This window comes from Protopterus annectens, chromosome 12.part0, assembly GCF_019279795.1.
Source record: "Protopterus annectens isolate FY-2018-M chromosome 12.part0, PAN1.0, whole genome shotgun sequence".
Lineage (NCBI taxonomy): Eukaryota > Metazoa > Chordata > Ceratodontiformes > Protopteridae > Protopterus > Protopterus annectens.
Genome location: NC_056746.1, coordinates 1,474,512,931 through 1,474,530,543, shown reverse-complemented (window position 1 = coordinate 1,474,530,543; position 17,613 = coordinate 1,474,512,931).

The following is a 17,613-nucleotide window of genomic DNA, read 5'->3' as shown; positions in this document are numbered from 1 at the left end:
TTGAAGACAGTATTACTCCTTACATCATGGTAAAAGAACTGTGTCTAGGCACTATACACACCTACAGATATCACAGTTTGTTTACTCTTGTACAAATATAAAAATTATACATTTACAATACTTCTCATTATTATGCCCATATCTTTGCGAGGGAGCATGGTAATCACACAAATGATGCGTCATTTTGAAGCTGACATTCAGATGCACAACTTCTACACTGATATGTAGGCTCTGTCTGTTACAGGTGATGGTAATGAGATAATGAGATATTATGCTTTGTTTATTTATCAATTATGAGAAATAATATACTAATCATATTTCTGTGAATATCTCGTGAAAGGAGTGTCACACAGTTATGGTTAAAGTATCATTTTAAAGCTGACATTCATACTTACAAATTAAATTCAAATTGTATGGGTCTGCGTGGTACATAGACCAAGACATTGTGCTTTGCTTTTCCAAAAAATTTAAAAAATTGCACAATATCAGCATTCCTTGCCAAATATTTCATTATGACTTTGATATGCACTATCAACATTTACACTATTGGAAAGGTCAGTGTCTGCTGAACAACTTTCGCGTTTACATTTTTAGTGTAGCTCTTATAGTTAAAGAGTTATGAGCATTTGTTTTCTGTATAGTATTACAAATGGATTTTCTGAAAATGAGCTCAGGCTGCTCTGTTGTTCCTATGGTGGAATTCAGCAGGCAGCTTTTCCTGAGCTGCTCTGGAGTGAATGAGTTAAAAGTGGTATACTTATCTTTGTCAAGTCTGATGATGTCACCATCCTACAAATACACCTGTATAAAAGAGAATGCCCAATAATGTGTATAGCGCGTCGTGTTAATGTGTACTTCTCTGTTATCATAAAGTAGTGAGATAGGGGTTTGAATTTTCCATTTGACGACTGTATGAGAGTGTGTGTATCTACTTGGAGAAGAGCAACTTTTTTGGAGACTACTAAAACACTTTAAAAGTGGTATATTTATCTTTGTCAAGTCTGATGATGTCACCATCTTACAAATATACCTGTGGAAAAAAAGAACTCCCAGTAATGTGTATAGCGCATCGTGTTAATGCGTACTCTTCTAATGTCATAAAGTGGTTAGTTAGGGGCTTGAATCCTGCACTTACCAACTGTATGAGAGTGTGTGCCTTCTTGGAGAGAAGCAGCCTTTTTGAAGACTACTGAAACACCTTAAAAGTGGTATACTCATCTTTGTCAAGGCTGATGATGTCACCATCCTACAAATATACCTGTGGAAAAGAGAACTCCTAGTAATGTGTATAGCACATCCTGTTAATGTGTACTGCTCTAGAATCATAACGTAGTTAAGTAGGGGTTTGAATCCTCCACTTGGTGTGTGTGTGCTCTATGTGTGTGACACTGTTGGGTTGTGGGTTTTGCTTTTACTACTGTATGACATATCACTATGACAACAATATGTGCATTGCACGTCAGGTAGTTGTGTGGCAAATACATATACGTACATGTGACCTCAATTATTTCAAAGATGGGAACCCTGCTTTCTCCATGAACACATCTTTTATCTTTGCCAGAGTGTGCTGCCGCTTTCCAGACCTTAGGTCACATATGTATGCTTCTGACAAGCTCAGCCACTACAGTGATCCCTGGCCTACGTCATCCATGTCACACACACTCATTACAGTTTCTATTGAATAGTGTGAGTGAGGGTTTATGCCTGAGGTATATTTCAGACCTGTTCAAATGCAGCAAAGTCTGTCAATGATGGCTATTCATTATAGGTGTACAACAACATTTGTGGATATGCATGCAGACCCCTTATTGCTTATGTGATCCACCGAGAGATTTCAAAATACCTTTGGAAATGTGATTACCAAAGGAGAGATGACGTAACACTTGGCTGTATGTACACACCAGTACCTGTTCAACATGTTGGGGGCTACTACGTATGTGGTACCATGGGGATACTATGTTTTGTAAAAGTGGATAACTATGCTTTAGTTGGCTTATAGCTTTACAGCATGGGTTTGAAAACAGGTATCTGTCTGTATGATACCCTTGTGGAGGATGTGTGTGTCATCTGGAGAATGCATTATAGCCCACAGTATGCATTTCCAGACATGGACGGACATATCCCTACTGTGTCTGCTTGTACCTAAGAGAGCTATATGCCAAACAGGAGTGGTCCCATGAATGGGTGCAGATAAATACCACTGGTTACTGGCATAGTATAGTACCTGAAGGATCCAAATGTTACTGTGTGTCCTGCATCTGTGTGTCAGTTGTCAGGACATCATCTAACGATTGTTTATGGTCAGGCTGTTGAGGTTATGTATACTAATGGTATAGGTTATGTATACTACCAGAATGCAAACCAATGACAGATAGTAACAGTATCACCTACAGCACAGTGTCAAACCATGTCATCCACACGTGTACTCAAGTTCCAAAATGTGTGTAGTACAATGCATACTGGCCACCAATAGAAACTATGGAGTGTTAACACTGTGTAATACAGGGTATGTCACCCTGCCCATGTGTCCACTATGCACGTACATGCAGACAGTGCACCTCCACCATGTTCACAAATGTACACCTGCAAATCTGTGCTGCACACATCCCACACGTACTGTCCACTCTATAACACATGCTGCCAATACTACACACATCAGCCAAGTGGCACGTGGGCGGACAATACACTATTGGAATTAACACTGGTGTAAACAATATTACAATGACAATCATAGCTTTAATGCATCATGCCTGCTCAGCTACACCTTCAAGGATATCATTACACTTTACTGCTAACAACATGCTAACATTGCCATACTGCTATAAAGTCACCCTGTGCATCAGCACCATGTTAGCCTGTTCCTGCATGAATGTTACAGATGACAGGAGGTGGCACAGGTTTCATCATATGCACAGGGTGTGTTGTTGGTTTGCCAGAGGCCTACATTGAGCCATACAATCGGCAATGTGTGTGTGTGTGTGTGTGTGTGTGTGTGTGTGTGTGTGTGTGTGTGTGTGTGTGTGTGTGTGTGTGTGTGTGTGTGTGAGGGCCAAGTGTACTGGTATGGGCCAATGTGGATGTAATGTGTGCGAGAATGTGTTAGCCCTAGGTGTCTGGTTTATGTGTGTGTGTCTGCATGCACACAGTTCCACCATGTGGCTGCCATATGCAGGGATTTGTGGGACAGCCACAGACTGTACCTGCCAGGCTTTACAGATCACCGACTCTGGCCATGGATACAGTACCTGTGCCTGGCAGGGGTGCTACAGACAGTATCAAGTACTAAGCCAGATTGGTTACTATCCTCAGAGGTAGACATATGTACACTGGATCCAGGTCCCTGCTGAAACTGGCCAGAGCCACGTGCCCATGGTCTTCTAGGATGGTCTATGGACAGCCCACCCCCAACATTGCTGGGGCTGGTACTGGTACTACGGGAGCGGCTGTGACTTGATGGACATCCACGGTGACTGCCAGCTGCTGATGTTGCTGGCATACGTCCAATTATTTAAAAATAATTAAATAATTCTGTTATAAATGGGCCTTCCTTAATTTGAGAGCACTACTAATGTTAATGTTCTCGTTCAAACCCGGGGGTCTTCCTGCATCCAATTTGAGTTGCCAACTCAATTTTTAATTTTATTTATCAAATATTAAATATTAAATTTTACATGCCACTTATTGTTACACATTCATGTATTTTAACCATACTTGGATTCTATTCTATTTTACTTCTATTTTCATTTTTATTTTCTATTTCTATTTTTATTTTGAAATGTTAACATCATTGAACTTGTGATAACATTCTCACAACAAGATTTTTTATGTATGATTCTTATGTATATATATTTTTTATGATTCTAATGGACAATTGCATAGCATTGCAGCACTGTTTAATTCTCCTAGGGGGTTAGTTTTTTAATTGTGTTAATTAATCAATCAGGTGACCTAGAAGGTACTATTTAAAGATGTTTTTGGCATTTCAGTGCTAACTTGAGAAAGCTTGGTATTTCACCAAGTGAAAGCGCTTGTTTTATGTCTTCTGCTGAAATTCATTAAAGGATTCAACTTTTCCTGGTTCTGCGTTCCTTTCCTGGACTTTATTTTTCCTGGTTTTGTTGGTTTAGGTTTATCATTTTTTTACACATACACATATGCACACATGCACACAAATACACTCCTCAATAAAGCAGACACACACACACACACACACACACACACACACACACACACACACACACACACACACACACACACACCACCAGCAATCCAGAACATACTCAATAGCAGTTGATGGTGGGGTACAGTATCATAAGCCAAACAGTCATATCACACGTCAGCATGCAGGATGTGTGTTGCTCAATAGCATGCAGTGCGAGTGCAGACAGTCCTTGCTACTAGCAGTATACATGGCTTTGATGCATATGAGTTGTTGTTCGATGATTGGCCTCACCCTGGAATGCAATGTATACATGGACACAACATTGCTGTGCAAGTATTAAAATCTCTTTACTGTCCTGTGCACCATCACTCACAGGTATACATACCATGGCTGGATGTGTATCTGTGTGTCACATAGATATCCATTTCTGATTAAAACATCTGTGTCTTTAGCAGATATTGTGGACACAGGTTTAGCCCATGCATGCTGTGTATACACACAGGATCAGTGGTGCATGTATACCTGCTGGAATACCATTGGTCCACTTAGCCAATGTACAGTAGTTATGATGAGTGTAGAACATATTGTGGACATGCCAGTGCCAGCCATGACATGGCATGCTACAACACAACTGCAACATTTAACATCACACATACACAATGTGTGTCATGTGACCTAGACACTCAACAGCATTACAAGACATATATGTGTCAGTTTGTGCAAATAGTAATTGCTATGCATATTGTGTATAGGTGCATATGTTTGCACACACACGACATTGATGTGTATAGCAATGAAAGCTATGTGTAGTACTGTGGTTACTATAACTGGATGGGGTGTAGTACCATAAGCCATCATCATGCAGCATCATGTGGTCACTCAAGGCTACTAATGTGTGCCAGACCAGCACCTATCATGCTGTACCTGAACTGCAGTACCATGGCTACATCCATCATTTCACGGCCAGTTGTTACATGGGTTTGTAAGGTGCCCAATAAGGAGCATTGCCAAACATGAATGTGTTGTGTGTGGAAGAGTGTCTCACCACCCCATGATAGGCCTCTGCCCCTCAGGTATATTATGTGTGCTGTCTGGATGGCATTTGGGATACTGGAGTGTGACTTTACAGATGGTATGTGAATACGTCATGTGTAGGATATTAACATGTTCTGTGTATGACATAGTTGTGTATGTTGTGTGCATGTTTATTGAATATGCTTATCCAATGGCCACTACAGTGTAGCCACATTTGTTTGGGATGCTCTGTGTATTGCATGTGTTTGAGGCAGCTAATCACATTACTGAGATGTGCATAGTCTCACAGCAAACAAGCACAGCATGCATTATGCGTAGGTGTGTTACATGTGTACATGGCCTACACCTTACCTATAACGTGCACATTTTCTTTGCAACAATAAATGTAGAACACACTCACCAGCATGGGTCTGCTGCCTTGCTGTCACACCAGAGGGACCTACAAGGTAATGAGACAGTTTGTCAGTAGCAACAACTGTGGTATTGCTACTGTGGGTTTGCAATCTTACAGTAGTACAACTGTTTACATTCACAGGCCTACAGATTATGTTTCAAATAATAAGTATTGCACAACACCAGGCTCCACATCTTCTAACTAGACAGTACAAATCTCACATAGGCATGATCTACCAATAGAGGTAACAGTAGTCAACAGGTATGCCATGTTGCCTGCACACTCCGTGTGAACTTGCTGGGTGGCTCCAACCTCTATGACAATACATGTCTGCTGCTGTTGGTGTTGGCCAGGAGCCACCAGGCTCAGGAGCAGCTCCTCCAATCTGGTGAGGGGGGGTATGGATGGTAACCCCACCACCTGTAGCAAGCTGTTGTCTACGGACATCAGACGCATGCTGCCGGACAAGTCTAGGTAAATCACTGCAGTGATGGCGTACCTGCTCATATGTCCGGTTATGCATACCTATGTCATTTACCCTACGGACAACATCTTGCCACAGTGCAGTCCGCTCATGCTGGTCCTGGCTGGTTCTTGAGAATAGCACTCTGTAGTGCTGGATCAGACTGCTTGTAATGATGTCATCCTCATCACTACTATAGCTCGGGTTGCGACAGTGGGCTGTGATCCCTGGAAGACAATGAAACAGTATATCTAAGCAAGTCATATGGCACACTTAACATTATACAGTACAGATATCACTGAACTGTCATATATAGCAACCTATTAGCTGTCAGAGAATACACACTTTCAATAACACATATCAGTACTCACCCCACAACTGCCTGACAGTGCCTGGCACACTCTGTATGTTACATCATGTTCTACACAGCAACAAAGTGAAATCACTATGTAAGACTATACAACAGTACATGGCATGCTGTAAGTGACACAGTGCACCACCTAGCCACAGAAGGTATAGATCAAGCTAATGCATAACATAATATGTCCTCCATTGCAATGATTGTATAGTCCAGTTACAGTATTACCATTATGCCACACTAGTTGTTGATGGCAAACCCCTGCCTAATATATGTGCACATTCGTGAATATGGGTGGCATACTGCTGTACTAGACTATACATGTTGCTAGATATGCACTTATATCCTGTAACACACATATGGCAGAGGGCATGTTACATGCATACCCACACACACATCAGACATACTTACAAGACACAAAGGTATGGCAACCCAGATGAGCTTTACATGTGTACCATACAGTACTTTCAGTACTTACAAAACCTTAAGCCTGAGGTATGTAATCTGTGAGGACTACAGGGAACACACAAAACAGTGGTTCCAAGCAATGTGGCCATACACCATACTGTGCTATTTAGGCCTACAGCTTCAAGTAGTACTACTGTTCATACAGGAGTTGGATTCACCAGCAGTACCAATCAATAGGCATACATGTACTGCTTTAGCCTCCAATGACACATCCCAGTCAATACCAATGGACTACGTCAGACCGCATGCCATACTGCTTTTTCTGACTAGCAATAGCATACACATCTTTCGTTGGGATCAAAGCTAGGACACAAATAGCATGTCAGAAACAGTTTCCCACTAAGCTATCCCACATTAACACAACTTTGACACATTCACCAACACATTGACCATCACACTCAGTCAACCTCACATATCATGTATTGCAACAAGTACATGTGGGTGTGTATAGGTTCATAGGTAGGTACTAGGCTATTAGCCCTAGGACCTATATAAGCCTAGCCAAACAGTACCCTGGCCTTTGCCACCCAAGGAAATTAATTTCCTGTGCCCCTGTCAAGCAGAGCCACAGAGGTAATCCCTAGGTTGTATTACCTATCTCCCATCCAATCATCAAGATTATTCATGAAGAGTGCTACTGAGGAGCTTTGTTTTCTATAGATAGGTAGTTTGTTCCAGAGTATGGGATGTCTCTGAGATAGGAATCTATCCCTCCAGCATGTTCTGTTTATTGTGGTGACAAGGTTTAAGTCCCTAGAGCGTGTAGCTCGGAGGGATTGGGATTTCTTTATGTGGAGCATGTCCAACAGCTCTGGGTTTGACATAGCTTTTTATGTTAGGCAGAGATCACCTCTGGGTAGGCGATATGCGACAGAGTAAAGCTGGCATTTTGGGAGACAGTCTGCATAGGGCATCTGTTTGAGGCCAGTAATCCTCTTTGTGAGGTATGTCTGCAGCCTTTCCAGTTATTTTAGATGTCTTGTGAGGTACATACAAAAAGGGGGCGTTGTACTCTATAATGGGTCTTATGAGTGATGAGTAGAGGGGAACAATGACCTCTTTTTCCCTGGATGAGAAGCCTTTTGTGATGAGGTGTGCCACATAGAAGGGTTTCTTGACTAGTGTGGCACTGTGATCATCAAAGGGGAGACTACTGTCCACCTATGTCCCAAGGTCTCTTATCACACTTTCGGTGTTAAATAGACTACCACCTATGTGGTAGTTCATGGGTACCGAGTTTTTACCAAAAGGGATGACAATGCAATTTTCGGCATTGAGCCTGAGGCCATGGCTTTGACACCAGGCATCTGTCTCACTATGTATGACTCTCTCTCTCTCTCTCTCTCTATATATATATATATATATATATATATATATATATATGGATCTACCTGACTATGTCAAAACTTCAAAAGAGCGAAAACGACTTCACCGACGCCAGAAGATCGACAAGGCAGAACACCGATGGAGGAAGACCCCAACGCTGAGAACACTGAGATGGGGAAAGGATGTGTAAGTATGCGGTAGTGACAGACGTTAGGGTGTGAGTAAGGTAAGTGTGCGATGTTGACGGTGTGTAGGGATAGGGGTGGGATAAGTGAGTTAGGGTTAGGGCGCGGGTTAGGTAAGGGTGCGAGTAAGGTAAGTGTGTGATGTTGGCGGTCTGTAGGGATAGAGGTGGGATAAGTGAGTTAGGGTTAGGGTGCAGGTTAGGTAAGGGTACAGTAGTGATAGTTTTTGGGTTAGGGGCGGGTTAAGTGAGTTAGGGTTAGGGCGTGGGTTAGGTGAGTGTGCGATAGTGACGGACCTTAGGGTAAGGGTTTGGGTTAGGGTTGTAGATAGTTGTGTATGTATGGGTTAGTGTTGGTTTGTAAGGATTTTGGTGTGCTTGTGTTGTGTGTGGGTTTTGGATAGGGGATTTGTTTTGTTTGTTGTTATGATGTGTCGAGTGTATGAGGTGTCGTGCTTGTGAACTGTCGATTATGTGGTGTCGGTGAAGTCATTTTCGCTCTTTTGATGTTTCGATGTAGTCAGGTAAATCCATATATATATATATATATATATATATATATATATATATATATATATATATATATATATATATATATATATATATATATATATATATATACATACATATACACATCCATTGGTGTACATATACATATACATATAGGCACATATACAGTCCACCTTTCATGGTGGGAATATCAATTATGCAAAGGATGTGAGGTATACAGTAATGTAATGATATCGCACAGTCTTGTGAGAAATGCATTGAAGGTGTTCTCAGCCCATGTAGCTTTAGCAGGCCTCACCGGCTGTATCATTGCAAACTTAACAAATCACACCACACAGTGTTTAACCACCACATATATACCAGCACTGTATGCTGTCTTGTTTGCCACACACTACAACCTACATACAAATATGCACATAACAACCTTCACCAACATATATATATGTCCACCCTTCACATACAGTTGCAGTATGTCCCTTGTTCTATGCATATGTACAGCTGCTAATATATCTGACACATAATTATCTCTCCATATGTGTGTGCCATACACACACAAGGTCCACACTGTTGTAAGTCCCTGGACCTCACAGCTGACCTGTTAGGCCTTGCTGCAACATGAACAGGTGTCACATGTGAGCACATATTAATGTTAGAGGGTGTGTATATAGCTACAAATGCTAAATTAGCATACTAGCCTGGTACAGCACTTGCCAATGCTAAGCTACATGTTAATATGATTATCATGCATGTGTTACTCTGTCACATCCATGTTTATATAGCTGTTTGTGCTACTCCCCCAAATAGCCATTGTCCACACTACTGTACAGAACATAGACAACATGGATCAGATGTTTGACATTTAATGCTGAGCTACATATGTCACAGTTATGTCCCCCTGCACACAGCTACACACTGATTTGTCCATGACAGTAATTATGCTGGACATCTTTGCATAGATAAGTACTGCTGCCACATTTAGATGTTTCAAAGTATGTAGAGTACTCTTCAAAAACATCTACTACATACCAGTAAATACATATCTGTTACATACCTTTCCTTTGTATGTGTTGGTATTATTAATTTCCATGTTCCTTTTGCTTTTGAGTTTGCTTTTACTATTAATGCCTCTTTCTCTCTCTCTCTGTCTCTCTCAATGTCTGCAATGGAGTGATTGCGTGTGTGGGCCGCAAGTACAGCCTGCTTTTGTAGGTATCTGCACATGTGCATGTGATGGCCTCTGCACCAATTGTTGGCCACCATATGGTAATTGCATGCAGCCTGCTGTGTGGTAATTTCAGTACTCACTGTCATAGCAACCCAATGCTATAAATTGCTAAGTCAGTTAGGCATAGCCCTTTCAGCTTTCCAAAGTGGGGCTCATACTTGTTTGCTGTGGACACCGTTATTTAAGTCAGAAGATTGGTATAGTTCTTATATCTGAAGCTAGGGTTGTAGCCAGTGATTTAAATGCTGTATTCACACCTGAATGTTGCCACTTCCAGTACACACTTGTCAGTGTAGAATTGTACTCACCCCTGCAAATGCTAACACAAGATAAATGGGAGTATGTAGTTTCTTTTCTACTTATTCAATTTACTGCCATACAAAAGTAGTTATTGAGATGTGTTCTTTTGGCACATGAACTGTTTGTGACCTGCTATACTGTGAATATTAGTGTACTCACTTCTGAACAGTTTGTGCTTTTTTAGTGTTGACATTAGCACAGGCTGCTCATGAAAACTGGACAATTCCAGTACTGAGTATGCCTACCTACATCCTTGGTAGACCCTGGACACACAGGTATATTGTAAATGTGGGTAGGGATGCAGACGTACAGAGAGCATTATGTATTATTGTGTGAATGTTATCTTGCTGGACTTAAAGGGTTGCTGTGTACCTGTTTGTTTATCAAGTCAAGTAGTCTGTCTGCATAGCTCCCAACTGTGGACATATCCAGATGGTAGCCAGATGGTAGCCTGTTATTCTTTGTCTCTGCAACACACAGGTCTTTTTAGCACTGGTACAATGGCATTGTTACAGTCAGTTGCTACCAGTACATGGCTACATCCTTTGGTATTTCAGTGTTGTACTCCGACATAAGGGTATGCTTGTGGAACTCCTTCCAAAGCTATTTGCACGGTGTGTAACAGCAGAAAAGCTGATATGCCTGTGTGTTTCTGCCTCTGCCAGGCCTCTGAAACACTCAGGTACATATTTGAACAGAGTCAAGGAAAGGTAGGTAAAAGTGAGGTACACCTTCAAAATAATAGAGAGTAAGTGGAGAATTCGAGAGAACCAGTGCATATGGATTACTACACCTTTTCTGAAGTATAAACGGTGTCTGACTCATATTATTGTCATTATTCATTAAGTGTAATACTCCACCTTTCTGCCTATTGTTAGTACTTTTCAGAGGGATTCAGAAGGACATATGTTTCAAAATCAGGGACATCCCTGAAAAGTAGTCACAGTTGGGATGTATGTCCTCTGCCCTAATCAGATATGCTACTGTTTGTCCTGCTATGGTAATGTGTGTGGTTTGTAAAGTGCTGCTGTAACATTATTTCCTGCTAGAATGTCTGGTTCTCTTACCACAGTCATGTAATGCAGTTCCACAACAACTGCTGGTAAAGTTCCACAGAACAGGTTTTGTGTTATGGCATTCCTATTTTTCCTTTACATTCACTCATTCTGATGCATGATATATTTATTTCAGCGCCAACTTGTTTTATGTCTATCATGGCTTAGTGGTACTTCATGCAGTCTAGTGTGTTCAAGGTCCGGGGTTCGAGACTGAGGTTTTTGTTTTGCTGCTGAACAGAACAAGGGCCCTGACATACAGAGTGACTAAGGCACTTTTAAGCAGTTGTAAGCGGGTTTGCGCGATACTTAGTGATGCTTAGCTAAGCACACACAAGCGCACACTTGCGCAAACCCGCTAACTACTGCTTAATATTGCTTACTCCTGCTAACTCCTGCGCTCATTTCTTTGGAAGAAAACAAAATAGGGAGATAGGAAAATGGTGAAAAAGGGACACAAAGAGGGAAAGACAGTAGGGAAAATAGCTCAGGATGTGCAGGACGGGTGCAGGGAAGATCCATAGCTGCCCATTTCTTTAACAGCAACAACTGTGCATATGCAAATATGAAACCTTCCACCCCTGAGAGAGGGGTGAGGGCAACAAAGTATGTTGTACTGCCAATTAAATATCAGTTTATGTGTCCAGCGGACATGTGTGCAAAATGGTCAGCTATGTATGGGGCGTAATTTTTTGGGGGGGCTGATTGCACTTTTTTTTTCAGGTGAGAGTAGAATGTGGGGTGGGGAAGTAGGTATATTTGGGGAGGTAGGTTGGGGAGGTAAACAGACAAGACAAACAAGATGCATATAGGGGCGGAATGTGACACATGTGGTGGGTGAACACCATTGACGGGGAAGGATGTTTGGAAATTGCAAGCCCATGAGTCCACAGATGGCAACAGTGGAACTGAGATCCCCACCCATGGGCAGTCACCACTGCACCTTCACAGCCCACAGAGTGGCTGTGCTGGGGGCTGCATAGGAGGGGCAGGCTCACCCATGAGTTGTGCCACTCGTGCCTCAAGCTGGCATAGAGGATCAGTGACAGAACGCTCAATCTCCCTATGCACCACAGCCCGGACACTTCAGAGGGTGATAGGTGGCCCTCCTCTGCCCATGCTTGCACGGGGGAAGAGCCCCATCCCCTGCAGCACTTCCACTCAAAGGTGGCACAGGGCCAATGGAGGAGGAGGTCCCAGGCTGGGCACTGGACCTGCTGGTGCCAGGTGCCATCGCCAGCTGAGGTGGGACAGGTGGGTCCGCTGGGACTGGCCTTCCCATACGTTCTATGTTTAGGAGGATTTAATGAAAATATGGGTTGGCAACAGTCAACAGCATTCCCAGTTAGTTATAACAGCATGCAAAAGTATTCACATTAACCCAAAACATCAGAGTTCCAACAGTTGAACAGTAAGCATGACACATGCATATATAGAGCAACAGTGGACATTACAACAGCATGCAGGTTTAATTGATGGCAACAGGCCAGCAATATTGTGGTATTTGAACAGGGCACATGCATAAAAATAAATGCAGATGTTTATAAACCAATAGGACATATGTCCCAACAAATGTTTTGAGATTAGACATACCCATTGAGGCGTGGAATTGCATTTTTTATGCACATACAGTAGGGTGGAAAACGATAGCTCCATTAACAACTTATATATCCTTTTAGTTTACACTACATTCCTATTAACTGCAGTTATATGTCCCCTACATGTATTATTACACTACCCAATTGTCCTTAAATTGGGAAATGTTTTTTGCTAGATCTTTACATACATGGGCTGTATCTGACATAGAAACTGTCTGGGATGCAGATGTTACTGCTACATATTTTGTGAGTTGCTCAGACACACTACTGCTGAGATGGTACACTGACAGCTCTACTTTCCTATACTTATCTAGATATGTTTAGGTGAAATTATCAGTTATATGTTAACAGCTCTATACATTTCTGCCAGCACAATGACATTTCTGGGGAACACAATACCAAGCTGCTCATGTGCCAGATTAACCTGTACATGCTGGCATGAACCAAGAGTTGCGGACTGTAAATATGCTTAAAAGCTAATGGCACTCTCTTCATCCACTTTATATGGGCTTACCCAACTGTGTGTTAACAGCGCTTAATACAACAGTACTATTTCTATAATGCAAGAGTACAACAACATATCAAAGAAAATGACACAGACACACTCCAGGAATTATACCTTTATTAAAGACTTATAACACTTTTCTAGAGGCTTTCTCATTTATTTTATATAACAGTACATGCAGAATAATTATTAGAGAATTATTATACCTTTATTTATTGTGTTAAAACACTTTCTTCAGGCTCTCTCATTTAGTTTACATAACAGTACAAGCTGGATAATTACTAACCTGCCTGGTGGCGCAGCCTTAGCAGCCTATCTGCATAGGCTTGCTGATTCGCAGCACAGACACCTGCAGCTGTGAAGTAAATGAAGTGATATTGAGACATACCTATCCATATTATAGACTAGAATAGCAATTCTGACGTACTTAATTTCATGGCTACTTACTCAGTAGTGGGGCATTTTCCATCTCATGGGCCTCCTGGAACCACTGGTCCAGTTGACCCGCCTTGCATCTCTTCAGGTCTGCGTGGTGGTGTCTGACCTGCTCACCAGTCTGAGGGACACCTGTGGCACTGGTGAGTTCATGAGCTAGACGGTCCCAGGCTTCCACTTTGTATTGGGTGCCCTGGTACTGGCCCCACAGGAGTCTATCCTCATGATTATGGACAAGGAGCCAAACCATTACTTTTGACTCCTCAATGCCCCAACGTTGCACTCAAAAATGAGACCCCTCTCCAGCACCGGCCATTGCTGCCTGCAGATGGGAGCTACAACCAGTTATGGCAAGTATTCCTGCCTATGGAGCTTAAATATGCATCATTTCCCACACTTACTTGTGATTGGCTAGTTTTGAAAAAACTCAGCTGAAGGCACACCTGCTTAGCAATGGGTAAACTTCCATTGATATGTATGTGTGTGTTGAAAGTGCATGCTTATGAAAAGCTGTCATGGCTTAGTGGTTCAGTACTGTGATTATGGTGCACAGTATCCCAGGTTCGAGGCCTGTCATTGCTTTTTATTTTATTACTAGTTAGCGTGGTGGGCAGCTACGCGCAAACATGTTCTGTTTGCTCTAGCTTGCACAATGCGCAGCTTCGTGCAAAGCTATCGCACTAGTTAAAGCAGTGCTAAGGTATGAGCAATTGTACTTAAATATGCTTAATACTAGTAAACTTTGCTTAGCAGTGCTCCACATTGCTTAAGATACGTTACTTATGCATTCATCAGTATGCATAATCATTTTCCCTTCTTATATATATATATATATATATATATATATATATATATATGTATATATAATTTGTTCACTCCTACATAGGCCATTTCAATGCGTTTTACTAAAATTTAAATAATAAATGTCAGGAATTATTTTCATATACAGATTTCCAACAGAAAATAGAAAAGGGAGTGGTGGGACTCGAATCGGGTATGCCTCCTCTTTGTGCAAAGGCTCTACCACTACATTATTGCTATTTTGCTTAATTTGCATATAAGTTTCTTATTATCCTCTTCGACGTCTAAACTGCTAACTGTAGCTAAGCAATGGGCAAACCCGTGCGAACACGAGCAAATAGGGGCAGCTATATCGGGAATAATAAAAAAAATGTTTTACGTTTTATAATTGTACAGGGGTTTAGAATGTGGGGGAGTGTAGTGTTGGGTGTGTACACATTTGAGCAGACTCGCTCATGTCAGTTGACATTTCCCAATTGAGAGACTTGCAGGGACATGGATTTTTGGACTGCTCGGCAGTCCGACACGCCCCCTGCACTTGTGCATGCTCCGTGTTAGCCTTAGAGTTGAGGCAGCGCACTCTCATTAGTATGCATGGTGTGCTGCCATCTTATCTCTTAGACTGGCATTTCCGTATAAAACTAATTTAGTCTTACATGGAGGATTCGTGAATCCTGGGGTTGTCTTTCTACATCAGGTTTTTTTATTCCTCTGTAATTAAGCAGGAATGGGAAGGAGGTGTGCAGGTTCAAAGTGGGGGAGGGAGATAGACACAACATAATACAAAGTTGTGAGCCAGAAAAACTGGAATAGGCCAGCTGCTAAGAAAACAATCAGGGAAACAAAGCTCAGTCAATTCCAGGTCAGTGTAGTTCAGTACCTTCCTAATAACTACAAATCTTGTGCTACTAACCTAGTACAGTGTGGTGAAAAGGACCACCACTTCTACAGGGAAAAAAACAATTGAAGTATGAGCTGCAGGTACATAGGTAAACCTTTTCCAATTGAAAGAAAGTATTTTTAAGTAATTGCCTAGGAGTACAATAGGAAGAGAAATAAAAATTGGGAGGGGGGACCAGTAGTGTGCACGCTTACAGTAAAAGGCTATAGCAAAAAGTATTTAATCTGTCCTCTAAACTGAAGACAACTCTAACATACACTAGTGTAGCTGAAAGGACTTTAGTGTTTCACCAACGCAGGGTCGCACAGTGCAGGGCAACCAGACAGCCTTTGGTTTATTGGAGGTTGACCAAGACACAGAATAAAACTTTTGCTGGGGGGAAGTGGAAATAAAAAGGAAAAATGGGGTAAATATTAAGTCTGACATTTTAAATCACTCTGATTACCAAGTAACTAATATAGAAGATGCAGGAGAGGAGCAGCATACCTTGTAAGAAACAACACAATTCTATGAGCAACACAAAATACAAGGATAGCAGAGAAAAAAAAGGTAACTTCAGTTGATACCAGGCTATTATAACATACACTGCACTATTATTAATTGGTATAATAGGTTATGAAGAGAAAACAGTAACTACTAAGATTATGAAGAGGAAAACAGTAACAATCAAGATGTTACACACAATTTAGCATTCTCCACTAAAAGTCAGGAATAACAGTGGTATGCTACAGAAAAAACAAGCAACTACTGAGGTGCTATGCACAGTTTAGAATTCTCCAACTAAAGTCAGAAATAACGGTGACATTATGTAGAAACACAGAGTCACTTGTATTCCTCAGACAGCCTTTGGTTTACTGGAGGTTTGCATTTTCATTCTCCAGTGACTACATACACCTGTTTGCTAACTTCTTCGCAGTTGCAGATAAGTGCCCTGTTAGGGTTTTTTGTTTTTTATTGTCTTGTTTTATGCTAGGGTTACCACCTGTCCCACTTTGCGAGGGACAGTCCCTCTTTGGGAAGTTGTGTCCTGACAAAAAATTTAAAAAATGGCAAATGTCCTGAGATTTTAGGACAAAATTATTTCCTATATTTTATGTAATAGTTGCATAAAACAGTTATTCTGTATCTAAAATACCTAAATGTTATAAAAAAGAGAATAAGCAACTAAAATGCTACAAGAATAAGCTTTTATTTAGGCAAAAAAGTTAAGTTCTATCCTTTGTACTGACCGTGGGTATGTGTCGGTCTGTAAAATCTGATGTTTGTACCGAAAATGTCCCACTTTGGCCATTTGAAAAGGTGGCAACCCTAATTTATGCTCCTTGGGATTAACGTCATCCAGGAAGGGTAAATTCCAGTGTGGGAGACAGATTCCCCATAAAGACTGCCACAATAAGTGTCTATTTTCTCTAGGAGCTTCTCATAACCATATGTCTTGTTCAGTTTGTCAGGTGTTCATCCTGAAAACTCTTTGCAGTAGACTTTCTTCTCTTTCCTTATATCTTGAGAACCAGCATCTTAAGCTTCTCACTAAAGATACAATGGAAGAAATCTCCTGCCCCAAGGGTTAGCCATTAGGGAAGAAGAAGGTGAAAAAGGTATGACCAGAATCTTCAGCTGTCCAGACTCTGCCAGGTGTTTCTTCCAAGGTCATTACAAACCCAGAGGCTCACCCAGCTGTGTTGATGGATTTCTCTAACAGAACCATTTTGGAGGCTGGTGAGGATCTGGCTAGCAGCACATCTGAAGAGGCTTTGCAGGTTTCTGTCTTGGACACTCAGGAGGAACCACGGTTTATTTTTTTCTGAGGGGCCTAGGGGAATTCCTCCATTTTTAATTGGAGAAGAAGTTCCTACTGTGGTTCTCGACTGTTGTCCTGGGTCTGAGCCTTCT